General features: G+C 51.1%; 1 protein-coding gene across 2 annotated transcripts in view; it reads left to right on the top strand.

The window, feature by feature from the left end:
- The first annotated feature begins 1,224 nt into the window (after nucleotides 1-1,224).
- NGF (nerve growth factor) overlaps nucleotides 1,225-15,248 on the top strand; it is a 51,668-nt gene continuing 37,644 nt past the window's right edge. The window contains exon 1 of one of the 2 annotated variants that reach the window (XM_019806032.2): nucleotides 1,225-1,292. The gene's annotated coding sequence lies outside the window, so the exon portion shown is untranslated. Of the gene's footprint in view, nucleotides 1,293-1,723; nucleotides 1,808-15,248 lie in introns of those variants that run through there. The other variant, XM_002925311.4, reaches the window with a different exon arrangement.

Raw genomic sequence — 15,248 nt, 5'->3', positions numbered from 1 at the left:
CAGGGGGAGTGGGAGAGGAAGAAGCAGGCTCCTAGCGGAGGAGTCCGACATGGGGCTCTATCCCAGGACCCCAGGATCGCGCCCTAAGCAGAAGGCAGATGCTTAACGACTGAGCCACCCAGGCGCCCCTAATGATGCGCACTTGGTGAAAAATCTGCCTTGCTAGTTTGGGGCTGGGGTGGGAAAGGGCAGGCCACAGGTCCGGAGGAGGTTCCCTGTAAGGCTCTGAATCCAGGAACCCAAGAAATCTTGGAAAGACAGCCCAGAGATCCAGCTTGACTTGAAGTCTGCACTGTGAGGATAAAAAGGAATTTGTTTAGGGCCTAAGGCAGGGCATCAGGCTCTTTCTGCCTAGATCAGTTTAGAGTGACACAACTCCTGCAAAACTGTAGAAAGCTGCAGACCCTCTACCCAGAAAAATGCACGCATCCAACACAGACATACAAATTCGCCTACAATTTCAGAGGGTCAGTGACCCCAGCAAGGAAGCTTCTGGAACCCAGGCCCTTAAGTTGAAGCCCTGAGTCTAGGTCCTGCCGCCTAAGTACTCCAGCTCTTGTCCCCGCATCTTGTCCCTGCATCAACTCGCTCCTGCCCTGGGGGCCTATTACCTGGTTCTGGTTCTCAGAGCCGCCGCCTTCCCCTGAATTGGAGGAGCCCCGGCAACTGCATCTCGCCAAGCTCCCGTGGGTGCTCTTTTCTCCCGGGGCGATGGGTGGCGTCCCAAGCCGAAAGCTCTCGAGGTCTTCTCTCTCGCTGCTTGGAGCAGAGGCAGCCAAAGCCTTGGGCACCGAGCGTGACGTCGGGAGGACCCCCGAAGCGCTGGCTGCAGGCAACGCTCCAGGCAAGGGTGGGGAGGTGCGGGGAGCTCCGGACAACTCCGCCCACAACGGCCTGCGGACCCAACGGAGTCCGGAGCCCGCGGACCCAACGGAGTCCGGAGCCCGCACCCCCTCCTGGTGCCCCCAGAAAATCCCCGTCCAGGCTTTGCCCTCGCGGCCCCTCCGACCTCCGTGCGTTTGCCTTTGACCTCTGGAGGTTTGAACCCTCCCAGTCCTCCCGGGAGCGATTGACCTCTAGCACCCAGGACCCCCTACAGCCCGGCACCTCCGCCCCCCAGAGCAGGTGCGGGGCCGAAGCCGGGGCTGGGGAGGGTTGCAGTGGGGGGAAGGATTTGGAGTGAGTGACTCAGGAGTCCGGGAGGAGGGGCTAAGAATTCAAGAAGCTTGTGTTAGAGCAGCTCGGCGCTCATGCACAGCAGAGAGCGCTGGGAGCCGGAGGGGTGCGCAGCGGTGAGTCAGGCTGCCCCGAGCCGAGCCCGGAGAGGGGGCGCAGCGCGGGCAGGGGCGCGGGCTAGCGCGGCTGGGCTCCCTGGGAGAGAGTGCATGGATCCCGGTCTGGCGAGATCTCCGGGCACCTTCGAGGCTCCCGCGGGCTGAAGTGCAGCCGTGAGAGGAGTGTCCCGAATGGGTGCGGGAGCGCGGGAGCCTGGGCAGGCGGGCGAGTCGGGGGGAGCAGCGCTCTCTCTCTTTGGTCACAGAGTTCCCGGTCTCCCGATGTCCCCAAGTCCGGGGAGGCAAACCTGGAGCCTGCAGTAGCCGCACGGCGCTGCCAGGGACTGCTAGTTCGAGGGCTGGAAGGGGACAGCGCGAGAGTAAGGGAGCGCGAAAGAGCTTGGAGAGAGGGATGCACGGGCTGCGGGCGCGCCGGGGCGGGCGGAACGGTGGTCTGCACCGCGGAGGGCCAGTGCGCAGCGCGCTCGGGCTGGTGTGTGCGCCGAATCCGGAAAGTGCTACGCCGCCCCCAGGTAAGGGGACGAACCCGGCAGGGTGCGCTAGAAGTGTTGCAGAGAATCGGGTAAGGGTCTTCTCTTCGGGCTCCTCTGCGCGTTGCTGGAGCGGTGGGAGACTCGAGTGAGGGCCCCGGGACTCGACAGAGGAAGCCTGCGCACCAGGGGACCTCCAAGGAGCGGCGCTGGACCGAGGTCGCCAAGGCTCAGCCCTGCTACCTGGGTCACACGTCTCACCTCCAGCTGTCTGCTGCCAGGTGTAGGAGAAGCCGGCGTGGAGGGTTGGGGCGGGCAGCGCCATGGGTCCAGGCGGCAAGGATTGAGGGAAGGCAGAGAGAGGATCCAGGGGTCAGGAATCGGCATCTTTGAGCCAATGTAAACAAGTGGCTTAGCTCTGTTTGATTACAAATCTCCTTCTTTCAAAAAAATCTCTGAGATTCTCCTGGAAGGTGTTTTCTGCTTGAACTTTCTCTTACCTTGTGACTTGAGAGATTAAAAAAGATCCTGCTTGCTAGGCTGGTTTTTCCAAGTTGTTCCAGGTTGGAAGTTGTAACAGTTTGAAGGATAATTTATGGGTGTTTCATGCATTAAAGTGTATTACAGCAAAGCCTTTTGGGTGCTGTGGGTATTAAGGAAAACTTAGTGCACGTTCCCAGCTGGAAACCAAAATAGTGCTCTCCTGGGTGTCTCTGCCCCATCTGTCATCCGAGGCCAATGGAAATCCTGGAGAAAAGGCACTTGATTAATTGTCCTGGCTCCATCCTCTGGGCGCACCCACTGCCACTGCCAGCCCCCTCCTCCCCTACACGTGCATGGCCAGCTGCATTCTGCAAATTCAGACAGTGGTGGAAGGCCCACCAGTGACTTCTTTGCAGGGTCTTCAGATTCTGGAAGCTGTCAGTTCAGCTGCTGGAGGGGAAATACTTCTCCCTCTCCAAGCAGTGCAGAAAGGGCAGTAGCACTTGGGTCCTACCAGCCCTTCTTGCACAGTGTTCACAGTTTTGTTTTGTTTTTTTTTTTTTTTCTTTTCTTACTGAACGTCTGAAACTTTCTCCCTCTGCAGAGGAAAGTCTACATTAGATCTGGATGGGCTCCTTCTGTGGGTCTTATTCTGGAATAAGTCATATGTCAGCCTGGGCAACCCAAATGTCAATCCATGATGGGCAGTGTGATCCATGATGGGCAGTGTTCCCAGAGGTTCAGAGGGGACTGCGGGACTGGGCAACGATGGTGGGGAGGAGTGATCTGGGGGCTGGGACTGGTGCTGCTGGCATTGACTAACAGAAGTGCGTGTTCCTGTATTTGGGTCCTTGGAGGGGGTGGGGTTAAGGTCACATGCTGCCAAACTCCTTCTCCTTTTCCCAACATTTTTATGCAGGTGAAAAAAAGGGCAGCCTTGAAGGGGAAAATGTTAGGAGGCACCACAACCGGGAAGCCAAGGTCTCTGGGGCGTGGGGATACATGTCTTGGTGGAACTGTAGGAGCACCTCGGAGGATTTGTAACCAGCTGCGAGGACCACGCCTTCCCTGGGCAGCCATCTTACCCTGAAGCAGCCTAGGCCTGCTAGCGAATCGGGAAAACTGGGTCCGTTCAGGACAGTCATCCTAGTCTTGGTGACTCCCTCTGTACCCTCAGCCTTTCTCAAAAGAGTGAGGTTCTTGCCTCCTCCTGTGGCCCACCCCACATCTCCCCCAGCCGGGGGGCGGGGGGGGGCGCTGGTCAGAGGGAGGCCTGACACTCTTGTTCCATGGCGAAATCCGTGCTTTGGCCAGGAAGGGGGCCCCAGCTGCCGACATCAGCAGGGAGGGTAGGGCATGGCAGGGCAGGGCTGGAGCCTGAGGGAAGTTTCTCATCATTACTGAGATTAAATTGATGAGAAAATCTCACCTCTTCACTTGGAAACACTACTGCAGAGCATTCACTGACGGCCCTGTTGCAGCCGTAACTGCATCGGAGCTGCAGAGAAATTACAGGGAGACAGGCTACTGCTCTCCCCACTGTGCCCGGAGCAGGGGCGAGGCCAGGCCCCCAAGCAGACATCAGTGCAAGACCAGGGACCAGAGCCCCAGCCATTTATCTTCTCCCAGTAAGAACTTGGAAGGACTTCCGGGTCCCGAGCAGGCCTCGGAGACCTTTGCTGGCAGCAGATACTCTGCTCTCAGGGGCCAGTGGAAGGTTTGCTGAGGATTCCCTTAAAATCTCTGGGTATCTCTGAGCAAACAACCCCTGTTCCCAGAGGAGTTCTCTTTCTTTGATTGGCACCTCTGATCTTGCAAATCATCAGCTACACCGTCAGCTCTCAGGCTTAGCCAGTCTTGAGAAATCAACTCTGTGATGGACCAATTCCACCGAACAACGTGTGGTGGCATCAGGCAAATGAATGTAGATGGAAGAGCCTTCCCAACCCATTCCCAGGGACCTTGCTTGTTGACAGTGGACAGACGGTTCACATCCTGACGTTAAAGGGCAGTAACACCAGGGTGGTCCTGAGGCAGAAATGCAGCTGGAGAAGCCCAGGCATTGGCCGTTTGGTTGGGTGTGCAGGAGGATGGAATTGTCCTTCCTCGGAGCCGAGGAGCCAAGGAGGAGGCTTGGAGCCAAGGAGGATAGACCTTCAGCCACAATGATTGGCCAAGACCAGAATAATGACAACATACAATAAAGAAGAGTTTCTCGTGCATCCTCATGTTTTCATTATTCTTCTATTGTCTGCTTACATGTTTTTGAGGCGCTTCTATAGACTGCTGGCCTCAGACTTTGACATAGTAGAATTGGATAGAAACTTTGAGATGATCCCTTACATTTTTCTGCTGTACTTTGGGCAAATATCCCATGGTAGTTTCCTGAGTTGAGAGACAGGAGAGAGAAAAATCTTCGTGACCTTGAACCAGTAATTAAACTTGTCAGGCTTCACTTTTCCAATCTATAGGACTGTTGTATTGAATTAATAGTGTTTTCCAATGCAGCTGTTGGCATTTGGGGGCAATTCTTGGTTAAGTGTGACCTACTTAACTAACGCAGGAAGTTTAATACCCCTACCTTGCCTCCTAAGTGCCAGAAAGCATGGTGATAACCAAAAATGCACCCCCTGCCCCCACACATGGCTAAATGCCTATTAAAAGGATAATACTGTCCCCAGTCAAACCTCCTTTGGAAATTACCGATAAGGGCCTTTCTTCTAGGCCCTACTGTCAGGGCATCAATTACTGAATCATTGAAATGGGGCTTCAGAAGTCCAGCCCTGGGCTGCATCTCCAAGAACCAGCATACCAGGCTCCAGGAGGCCACTGGCAGGAACCTCAGTGCTGTGGTCCCGCCAAGCATCACTCTTTGCCTTTTGTCAGTGGAGTGTGACTACCAATGACCCACATGAAAAGAAACCCAGAAAGAGTGGGAGGAAGGGACAGGTGGTATTAGAGCATGGCAGCTTTCTTTCTCGGCCATATGCTCTTAAAAACACCAGCAGACTGCTTGCCCCGGGTGTCCACAGCTCTGGGAGGGAATCTTTCCCTCCTTTACTAAATGGATCTCACTTTGGCCCCAGGAGGTCCCTTCCCTGAATGAGAGCACATAGAAGCTGAACTCTCTCCAGCACTGCCCTCACTTAAATCAACATGGGGACATGTTGATATCAAATTAATACAACCGTGCCCAAGCTGTGAGAATAAATGGGAATCCGAAATGGGACATTTGATTGCAAAAAGTCAGCGAGCAGTGGGATGCGGGCAAGGTGGTTTGTGTACTGGATTTATTCTCAAGGAGAACAGCTCACGTCATTCTTAACCCTGCCCCAAACTCTCACCATAGGACAAAAGATGGAAGCGGTTCATTATTCCTAGTGCCAAGGGCCAAGATGAGGGCTATCTTTGGAGGGTACTATAGAAACACCTGCCTGCTACACACCCCTAAGTACCAGGAGAGAGAACACTCCTGAAGCCGGAGGGCTGGCAGAGTTCAGAGTTGATTCCTAATGAGGGGGAAGAAAAGGACATAGGAGACTTCAGGAGATTCTCTAACGAGGCTCAAAACAGTCTGGTGATGCAATCTGTCAAGTGGGACCAGCAGCGGTGCTTTTGAAGTTGCCCAAGAGTTGGGCCAACCTCCTTCACATGCAGAGAGGCTTTTCCTTAGTAGTAGCATTAGTCAGAGTCAGACAGTCAGGGTTTCCCTGAGAATTGACCACGAGGCTAAGCAGATGAGACGTTTTGACACCGCCCGGCATGGCTTGTGCAGGTGGAGAGCCTGCAAGTTCAAGGACCTGGCTCCCGTGTCAGTGGGAGTGAACGGCCCCAGCTGCACCCAGAAGCCATTCCACGTCGATGGCAGTTACGATCCACGACTACTGGACTCGTTTCCCGATAACCACAAAGTATTTGCTCTTCGGTACAGATGGGCTGATTTTCCCATCCCATTTCCTTTGGCTGTTCCTTCAAGTAGCCCGGGTTGGTGACATTATCCTGTGTCTGCCTACCGCATGCTCTTCCCAAGTGAGCCCGAGGAGGACCGACTGTCTGGTGGAAGCCGTGAGAGCTCAACCCAGGCTGGGGGGCGAGGGAGGGCCTGTGTCACCTCCTCCTGGATCTGAGGCATGGTTGAAGTGACTTGCATTTCAGTCTGGGGAATTGCTGTCCTGTGTTTGGCCCTGAGCACGTCTGGCTCGGTGGTGGACGCACTAGGCTACCACCTCATCCATGTCAATAACCAGAGGTGGACCCCCTGCCATGTGTGGGAGATGCCAGGAGACGCAGGGTCCCTTTTGGACAGTGATTTTGAAGTTGGAGCCATGCTGGGCTCTCACTGCCTAACAGATGCTGGACTAGGTGGCTAAGAGGAAGGGGGTGATCACCCAGCAGGAGGGCATCTCTCCTATGGGCTCCTTGGCAGTGAAACAGGAGGAACAGGAGTACCTGCTGCATCAGCTGTCGTGCGTGTTGAGTGGGACACACACCAGCACGGGCCTGGCACACAAGAGGCCCTCTGCTGGTGTGAGTTCCCCTTCCTCGTGTTCTCCCTCAGTATGGGGAGGTCTCCCTTCATGCTTTTCCACTTCAGATCACACGATCTCATCTTTGCACTTTTTATATCTCTGCATATATAAAACTTGGCCTCACTGGGAGACGAAATCTTTTTGGTAGCATCAAAGGCTTCTCTAGGAATTTACCCACCTATATTTGGCCCTTCTGTAATTAACATTCTCATTTTGATAGAATTTTCACCAAACACTTCTTTTCCGAGTGATCTTTGCCTCATAATATCTGGGTGAAAGGAGACACGTGGAGAGTCTCCTGTGATTTTTTCTTCCAACGGCAAACTTCTCCTAAGACTTTTACTTCAGCAGTGTTATGCAGAGCTCTCTAAATAAGGCATTTCTTGAGAATGGCCATTTGTACTGGCAGCTTTAAGAGTGTTTCGGTTCCTTACCCCACATACCAACGCCTCCTTCTCCAACCACTTGTGTCTTTAGGATTTCATGTATCTTACCAAGTTTACAAGAGAAGAAGGGGGAAGTGGATTTTCTATAACAGCAGGGCAGTTGTGCCCCCTGTACCCAGGGTCTGTGGCTGAGCAGCTTTGTCTGAACCACATATAACCTCGGTTAAAGGGGGACAGTCCCCACACCACTGGGGGAGGTAGGTCCCCCAGATATCAGGCCATCAGGTTGATTTTCCTTCTCCCAAGTGAGCGTCTTTATTAACACGCTAGCCGGGGAACTGGGCACTGGGGTTGGGGGGAATGGCTCATGATAAAGGTAGGTCATGATCCCACCCAAGGAGCTTGCTCAGCAGTCAAAATTAAAATGGCTTTACGGGCTCATCAGCTAATGTAAGTGGAGTAAGTCCAGAGGCTGGTGGGGACCACAGTAAACTACAGAGAGTATGCCCCATCGAAAGGGGACAGGCCCTCTGTTGCTCTGCAGGATGATATGTCCAGTGTGGCCAGATCTCCCAACTTTTCAAGGAAAGTCAAAACTTGGAGCCTGAATGTGTAATTTCTCCACTTCACAAACATCCATGCAGACCAAACAGAATGTGTCCGCAGGCTTGTTTATCTTCTCGTTTAGATTAACACAGTTGGAGCAGTGGAGAGCACATCAGAAGGGGGACAAGTGGAAGAAGTGCTAATGTGGTGGCTGTAAGAGCCACAGGATGGGAGAGGTCTGAATGATGTGGTGCACTCCAGGGACGCTTCCTGGAGGTGGCATGTCCTGGAGATGCCGTGTCCTGCAGGCGGGCAGGGTTGGTTAGAAGAAGCCCTGGCACAAAATCAGACAGCACTGGCTTCAGATCCATGCTCCACCTCTTCTTGGTTCTATGACCATGTTCCTTAATCCCTGTATGCCTCAGTTTCCTCATCTGTAAAAAAGGAATCCTAATGTCAATCGCAGAGGGCAGTCGTGAGGTGAGAGAAGAGAATGCCGGAAAGTCCAAACTTAGCCCAGAACCTGCGAGTGTCCCGGAAGTCTGAGCTCTGCTTGTAATGCTGGGAGTGGGGTGTCGGGGTGGGGGATTGGGCCAGCCCAAAGGGTCTTCAGAATGCAGGGCCACAAGCATGAAGGAAAAGGATCTCTTGCTGAGCTCTGTGGATGGTTGCTTTTCAAGGACTCGGATCTCAGTTGCTTTTTCTGCCCCAGGAAAGGGACAGAAGGTGTCGGTTATCTTTCTCCTCTTCTGCCCTCCTCCTCCTTCTGCCCAAGGCCTTTGGCCACGTGCCTACTTGTTCTCGGTCAGGATCCCACCCTTTTCAAAATCTGACCCGGGCCACAGCAGAAAAACACAACTCCACTCAGGAAGAAGGAAAAGTACTCCAGGAGGCTGTATAGACACGCACGGCAAATATTCAAGGAATTCTTAGGAATAAAAAAAAAAATTCGTAAATCTGGATTTTTGCATGAGGCCATCACGGTAACATGTTTTCTCAATTAGTGTGCACATTGCTCGGAGTGAAGTCACCGAGTCCACGGCTCGTCGGGGCTGACTCGCGCTGAGCCATCTGATCTGGACTTCACTTTCCATGACCTAAATCTGATTCAACCAACCCTGTCACTGTCCCTAGCTGTCGAAACAGAATTGTCCCCAAAATCCTAAACCAGGGTGGAGACATGCACACTCCCCTAGAAAGCATTCTAATTTCAGATCCTAGGTGTATTCACAAAAACCCAAGCAGGGCAACAGTACTCTTGATGGTGGGTGGATGGATTCCGCACAACACCTTGCCTGTTTCCCTTCCTTTGACTTTATTGTGAGATGGCCAGCGTGCATTGCCCCATGAAAGCGGATGAGTCCTTTAGGTTCTAAAAGCAGAGAAAAGAGTTTTTTTTGCAAACATGCATCAGCTGCTTTTAAAATATTGTATTAGTTGGTGCTTGAGATCAGCGGTTATGTTTTCTGGATGGTTTCCTGGACTGACTCTTTTCCAAGCAAACGGCTTTGTCAGATATTTGTAATTTCTGAAATATTTGATTAATGATGACCCCTCCACCAGAGGGATGGTCCAGAGTACACAATTAGCAGCGTGCCTCAGAAGCAAACACGCTGCCCAGCATCCAGCAAGATCAAGCAGGAAGTTGAAAAACATTTCAAGTCAACGCCATAGAGTAGAGAAAAGGAAAGTGTTTTTCAAAGTACAGATTGAGACCCATTAAGGGAATGCGAAACTAATTTAGTGGTACAACTCTCTCTCTCTCTTTTAATGCAAGAGATTAGAATAAAATTGTTAAAAAATCAGAATGCGTCGCATGTAGCAAAGGAAAAGTATTCATGAAACTTGTTTTCATTGTATATGTGCTTACCCTGCATATGTGCAAACCAGATCATGATGGAAAATGAATTTTTTCACCGTGAGTCACTGAAAAAGGTTAAAAGCCTGGTATAGACGACAGCATGGTTTAGGAAAGGGCATAGCTCCAAAGCCAGACAAACTGGGAGTTCATTTCCCAGTTGTGTGATCTTCGGTGACCTAAGTGCGCACAGCATCACTGCCCTCCTCCGTGAGGTCACATGGGTTCCATCTTCATAGCGCCCTTGTGTAGATTAAATGACAAAGTTGTAGGAAGTGCCTGACACCAAAGGGGTCCTCTGTAGGTGAGAGCTGCTATTAGCATCTGCCTTCTCCTTCCTCCTCCTCCTTCTCCTTCCTCCTCCTCCTTCTTAATCACTACTCAGCCCCATCAGAACTATGACTTCTTCCCTAAATGTGATTATCCCTGAGTTTTGCTGTTTCTCTGGCAAACCAAGCAAAGAGACAGCAACAATCATCTCCTGTCTTCGTTCTCAGCTCCTGTATCACCTTTCTCCCATTTCATGCTTGCAAAGTCATCTTCTGGTGATTCTGTTCCCCACTTGGGACCATGACATCATTGTCCGAGGGGCACAAGACATCCTTCTCTGTCACCAGGAGCTGTCGGAGGGGTATCACTGCCTTGCCTGGCCTTGTGACCAGGATAAATGCTTTGGTCCTAGTGTGGGTGCAGTGACTCTGGAAGGAGCTTCTGTTCCCACAAATCACATCCTTCCCCTTTAGTATATTTTTATAAGGGCAGCAGAGCTAAGATGCCATTAAAATGTTGACATTGTCAAAATTCTAAAGAAGGTCCTGCCCAGAGCAGAGAGCCTAACATTTTCTCATGAGCGAGGCTCCAGGCTGGCCCAATGCGGGGGGTTAAACTTTCTCTCCTGGTATGAACAGCTTAAAGTCTCCTCATGTGGACACTGGAGTGGCCAGCTTCAGGCAAACCAAACCCTAATCCTATCTCCACCCTCGCCCCAGCCCACAATCTGTCACTGACCCCAGACCTTCCCTTCCCAGCGGAGGCTACATGTACATGAGGGTCCGTGACCCATGCCAAGATTCTGGTTTGGGGCCGCAAAGGTGACATGTCCCAATTTTCTTGAGAGCCTCGCTAATGCAGCCCTGAAGACAGATCAGTGATGACAAACTGCCTGCCTCTTTGTTCACGTGGAACTTTCGCCTTCCCCCCTCGTCTGTGTGTCTCCGCGCTCCCCTGGGGCTCATTCCAACGCTCTCCTCATAAAATGCCCTCCCACTGGGCCCCATTTTCACCACTAAGACTCAGAGAGGATTATTAGTGACATCTCCTCAAATGCTGAGTTCCTGTCCAGACCAAAGATTTAACGTTCCTTTCTGGGCACTTAAGACATCTCTATTTGAGGTTTCAGGGCAGTGGGGCAGAAGGGGAGAAAGAGGACCTGGTTCTAGGGATAATTTTCATCTCTCTAAGATATTCTTCTCTCCTCTCCGCCACCCATTCTGCTATTCCCTATAAAATTAATGTCACCAGGTCAGTTGCACGTTGTAACTAACGTTTATCACAGAGGGACGTTTGCGCACCAGACCCAGCTCCCTTCCCCCAAGCAGGTGGGTTATCTGGAGCCAAGTGCTGGAGTTGAGAGGACTGCAAGCAAGGCAGCCAAGAGCCCGTTGAAATACATCACCGTTGCACCTGGTTTTGTTGTTGTCGTTTTCATTTTTGAGGAAAAAACAAATGCTGGCTGACTTTTTCTGTGTCCAAAAGGGGGGGGGGGAAGAGCATATTTCCACCCTTTCTGAAACTTGCAATGACAAATGGAATCAATTGTCCCAGAACATGACACACCACCAAGAATGTTTCTTAGGCATGAAATGAATTACCTTTCTTTTCATCTGGGTTCAAGAGCGTTGTGTCTGTCCTTTCCTGGGGAAAGTGTGAACACCCAGAAATGTTTTCATTTTCTTCTTTGAGGAGGTCAGACACCAAAGCCTGACTCCAGACTTCACGCCCACGTGTCAGCGTCTCTGTATCTTGGAAATGAAAGAAAATATTTGGGAGGGGGAAGGGCTTTTAAGTGTTGTTGTTTTTAATTTTTCTGAAACAGAGCGGGACATGTCAGGAAGTGGAGGGCTTCATAAAGCAAAACTCCGTTTCAGAGGTTCTTTTTAAAGGATCTTTCCAGCTAAGCAAAAGAAGAATTCAAATTGGCTCGTGACAGAATGTCCGCCTCCTAATCATTTCAACTTCCGAACCCATTATGGACCTATTACAGAATTCTGACTGGCAAACTCATGCTTGGGAAAATGCCACAAACCTGTCTGTAGTTTATTTCTTTCAGGGATTGGGAGAGTTGTTATATAAGGAAGAAAAAACGGTTAAGTCGGACAGGAAAGACTTATTTCACCTCAGTCATACTGAGATTCAGGAGATCAGGGATTTACCCTTGGCTCAGCCTTCTCCTAGCTGTGTAACTTGGGCAAAATACAGAACCTCTCTGAGCCTCCAAGTCTTAATCTGATAAAATGAGAGTGATGATATTGCCCCTGTGTACCGGATAGGGCTGCGTTGAATATGGTTGCCCACTGGGGGAAGCACCTTGGCCATGGGGATAAAAGGTAAAACGAGAGACATAAAAGTAGCCCGAGAGTCCAGGTACCGGTGTTGACTCTGCCCTTGGTTGGGTGGGGGGACCCTGCCAGTCACTTGCCCTGCGTGAGTGATCCTAGCTCCCTCCTGCCCATACCAAATGCAGCGGCAGACGTGAAAGCATTTCACATAAGCCTGGGCAGAAATGAGCTGTTCCTGCCACGATGGGAACAGAGCCCGTGCCAGGCATGAAGCGGGCCCCTCATGCAAGAGGCCAAGGGCACTGTGGAAAAAGTGTGAATGTGGAATCAGACTCTCCAGGGTTCCAGGTCCAGGAGTGGGGCTAAAAACATGTGTGATCGACGGTGACTTACTGTACCTCTTCAATTTTCAGTTCCGTCTGCTGAAAATGGGACTAATAGCACTTCTTAGTATGGATTAAACACGGTGACTTCTGCTGAGCTGTTTGCTTGCCCCAACCTGGGTTTGTAGGGGTTGTTGACACTGAACACAAATGGCTGTGTCTAAGGAGCTGCCCGACTGGTGACCGGGCTGATGGAGTTACCGGGCCAAATGCCTCAGGGACATCATGTCCCTTCTCCTTTCTCTGTTGCCCTGGCTGGCTTTGCCTTCTCCTGACTCTAAATGTTGGAGTGCCCTGAAGCTCAGTCCAGGCTCCTTCCCGTTCTGTATCACTCTCTTCCGAGATATCTCATCCTCCCAGGTGTTAAATACCACTTCTGGGTGTCTGTTTCCAACGCGGACCTCTCCCCTGGGCTCCCAGCTCTTAGGGGCTACCGTCACATCCTCTTGGATATCACAAATTTAGGTCTTACTTTAGTCTTCCCCGTTTTAGATAATGACATCATTATCCCCACAGTTGTCTGGACCCTAAATCTAGAAATCATCCTTGATTCTATCTTCCTTGTCACCTTTCACTTCCCATCCACCAGTGAGTCTTGATTTCAACATAAATTCTGGATCCAAGCACTGCTCACCATCCCACCACTGCCTGGTCGAGACTGCTGTCACCTTTCCCCCAGACTACTACAGGAACCTCCTCATGCAGCCCCTTGCCTCCATTCTTCTTCCTTCACAGCTATTTAGCCCAGCTGTGGTCAGAGCACCCTTTTAAAGATGCCTGGGGGGCCTGGGTGGCTCAGTCAGTTAAGCATCCACTCTTGGTTTCAGCTCAGGTCATGGTCTCTGGTCGTAGGATGGAGCCCCACAGTGGGCTCTGCACTCAGTGGGGAGTATGCTTGAGATTCTCTCCCTCTCCCTCTCCCCCTCCCCCTGCTCATGCTTTCTCTATAAAACAAATAAATAAAATCTTTTTAAAAAATAGAGATGTCAATCACATTATTTCCCAGGCCTCAACCTTCCAATGGCTTCACACTATGGACTCATAGTCTTGCCATGGCCCTATTTCAGTGGTTCTTAATTGGGAGTGATTTCCCCTCAGGGGACATTTGGCAACATCTGGAGACAGATTTTAATTGTCACAAGGGAGGGTGGGGGTGGTGACACTGGCATCTAGTGAGTGGAGTCCCAGGATGCAGCTAAACATCCTACATTCACAGCATGGTCCCCCACAACAAAGAATTATCTGGCTCAAAATGTCAGTAGGGTTGAAACCCTAATGGGAGAAACCCTGCCTTCTTATGATCTGGATCCCGACCCTTTCTCTGACACCCGGCATCACTCCTCTCGTTGCCTGCTGTGTGGCAGCCACACTGACGTTCTTGCTATATCTTCAGCACGCTAATCTGGTTACTGCCTCAGGGCCTTTGCACTTGCTATTTCCTCTATTTGAATAACTTCTGCCCACAGATCTTCTTTGCATGGTTCACTTTTCATAATTTAGGTCTGGTCAGATGTGACCTCTTCATTGCCCTAACTTATTATTTTTTTTAAGATTTTATGTATTTAGTTATTTGACAGAGAGAGAAAGAGAGCACAAGCAGGGGGAGTGGCAGGCAGAGGGAGAAGCAGGCAGAGGGAGAAGCAGGTTCACTACTGAGCAGGGAGCCTGACATAGGGCTTGATCCCAGGACCCTGAGATCATGACCCGAGCTGAAAGCAGATGCTTAACTGACTGAGCTACCCCAACGCCCCTTGATTGCCCTAATTTAAAATATCTATTTTACCCCCCACCAAACCCTGCCACCAGTAGGCTGTAGTCTCTTACCATGCTTTATTTATTTCCCAGTACTTAGTTCTAGTATTTGTTTGTGTCTGTATTATCTGCTTCCTCCACAGGAACATAAGAATGAGGGCAGGAACTTTGTTGTGTTCAAGTGCGCCTCACATAATAGGAGCTCAATAGGTGTTTGTTGAGTGAATCAAGTTGATGAGTATGGCACAGACATGGATTATGACAGAAGGTTAGGAAAGGACATCAGTGGGATCCTGCATATCAGGGAAGGCTTCCTGGAAGAGGCGTGACATGGGCTGCGCTGCAAGTTTGTGGAGTCCCCTTCAGCTAAGGGGCCCCAGATGGAGCAGGGCTCTGGAGGCTTGGCCTCCTGTGGTAAATGTACAGGGGAGCTGTTGTAGTCCAGAACTGGATGTGAACTTTAATATTCAATAGGACAGAGGGCAAGGCTGGAGGGCTCTGAGATGTGTAACTGAGGACAGGAATCAGGGAAGGAAGGTGAGTGGGAGAAAAACAGGAGCAAGAGGGAGAAATCTAAGCTCAGGTTGGTTCTGGTCAGAAGCAGAGCCCAGGATAGAGGGAGGGAAGAGTAGCCAACTCCAGGGAAAAATCTCTGGCTCAGCTCATCCTGAAGGGCCACTGGTCATTCCTGGAGAAGGAACTGGGTTGGAGGGGGTCTTCTACCAACATTTTCCAGGGGCCCAGTGAGGGGCTGAGTAGGACCTAGAGCACTGGGAAGGCCAGTGAGGGGTGAAATCAAGCATCCCACACAGCCTGGCAGAGACTGGGACCTGAACAGATACACTGACCTGTGTTGAGTTGATACTACATAAGGGAATTATGCAAATCGTGGTTCCAAGATAGTCTTCAGGGTCAAACATTGGTCCTATGCTCCAGTTAAGAAAAGTAATTCCCATAATGTCACATGTGATGATGTAAAGTCAGTCTG

Source organism: Ailuropoda melanoleuca, chromosome 2, assembly GCF_002007445.2.
Source record: "Ailuropoda melanoleuca isolate Jingjing chromosome 2, ASM200744v2, whole genome shotgun sequence".
Classification (NCBI taxonomy): domain Eukaryota; kingdom Metazoa; phylum Chordata; class Mammalia; order Carnivora; family Ursidae; genus Ailuropoda; species Ailuropoda melanoleuca.
This window is presented reverse-complemented; position numbering and strand designations above follow the sequence as displayed.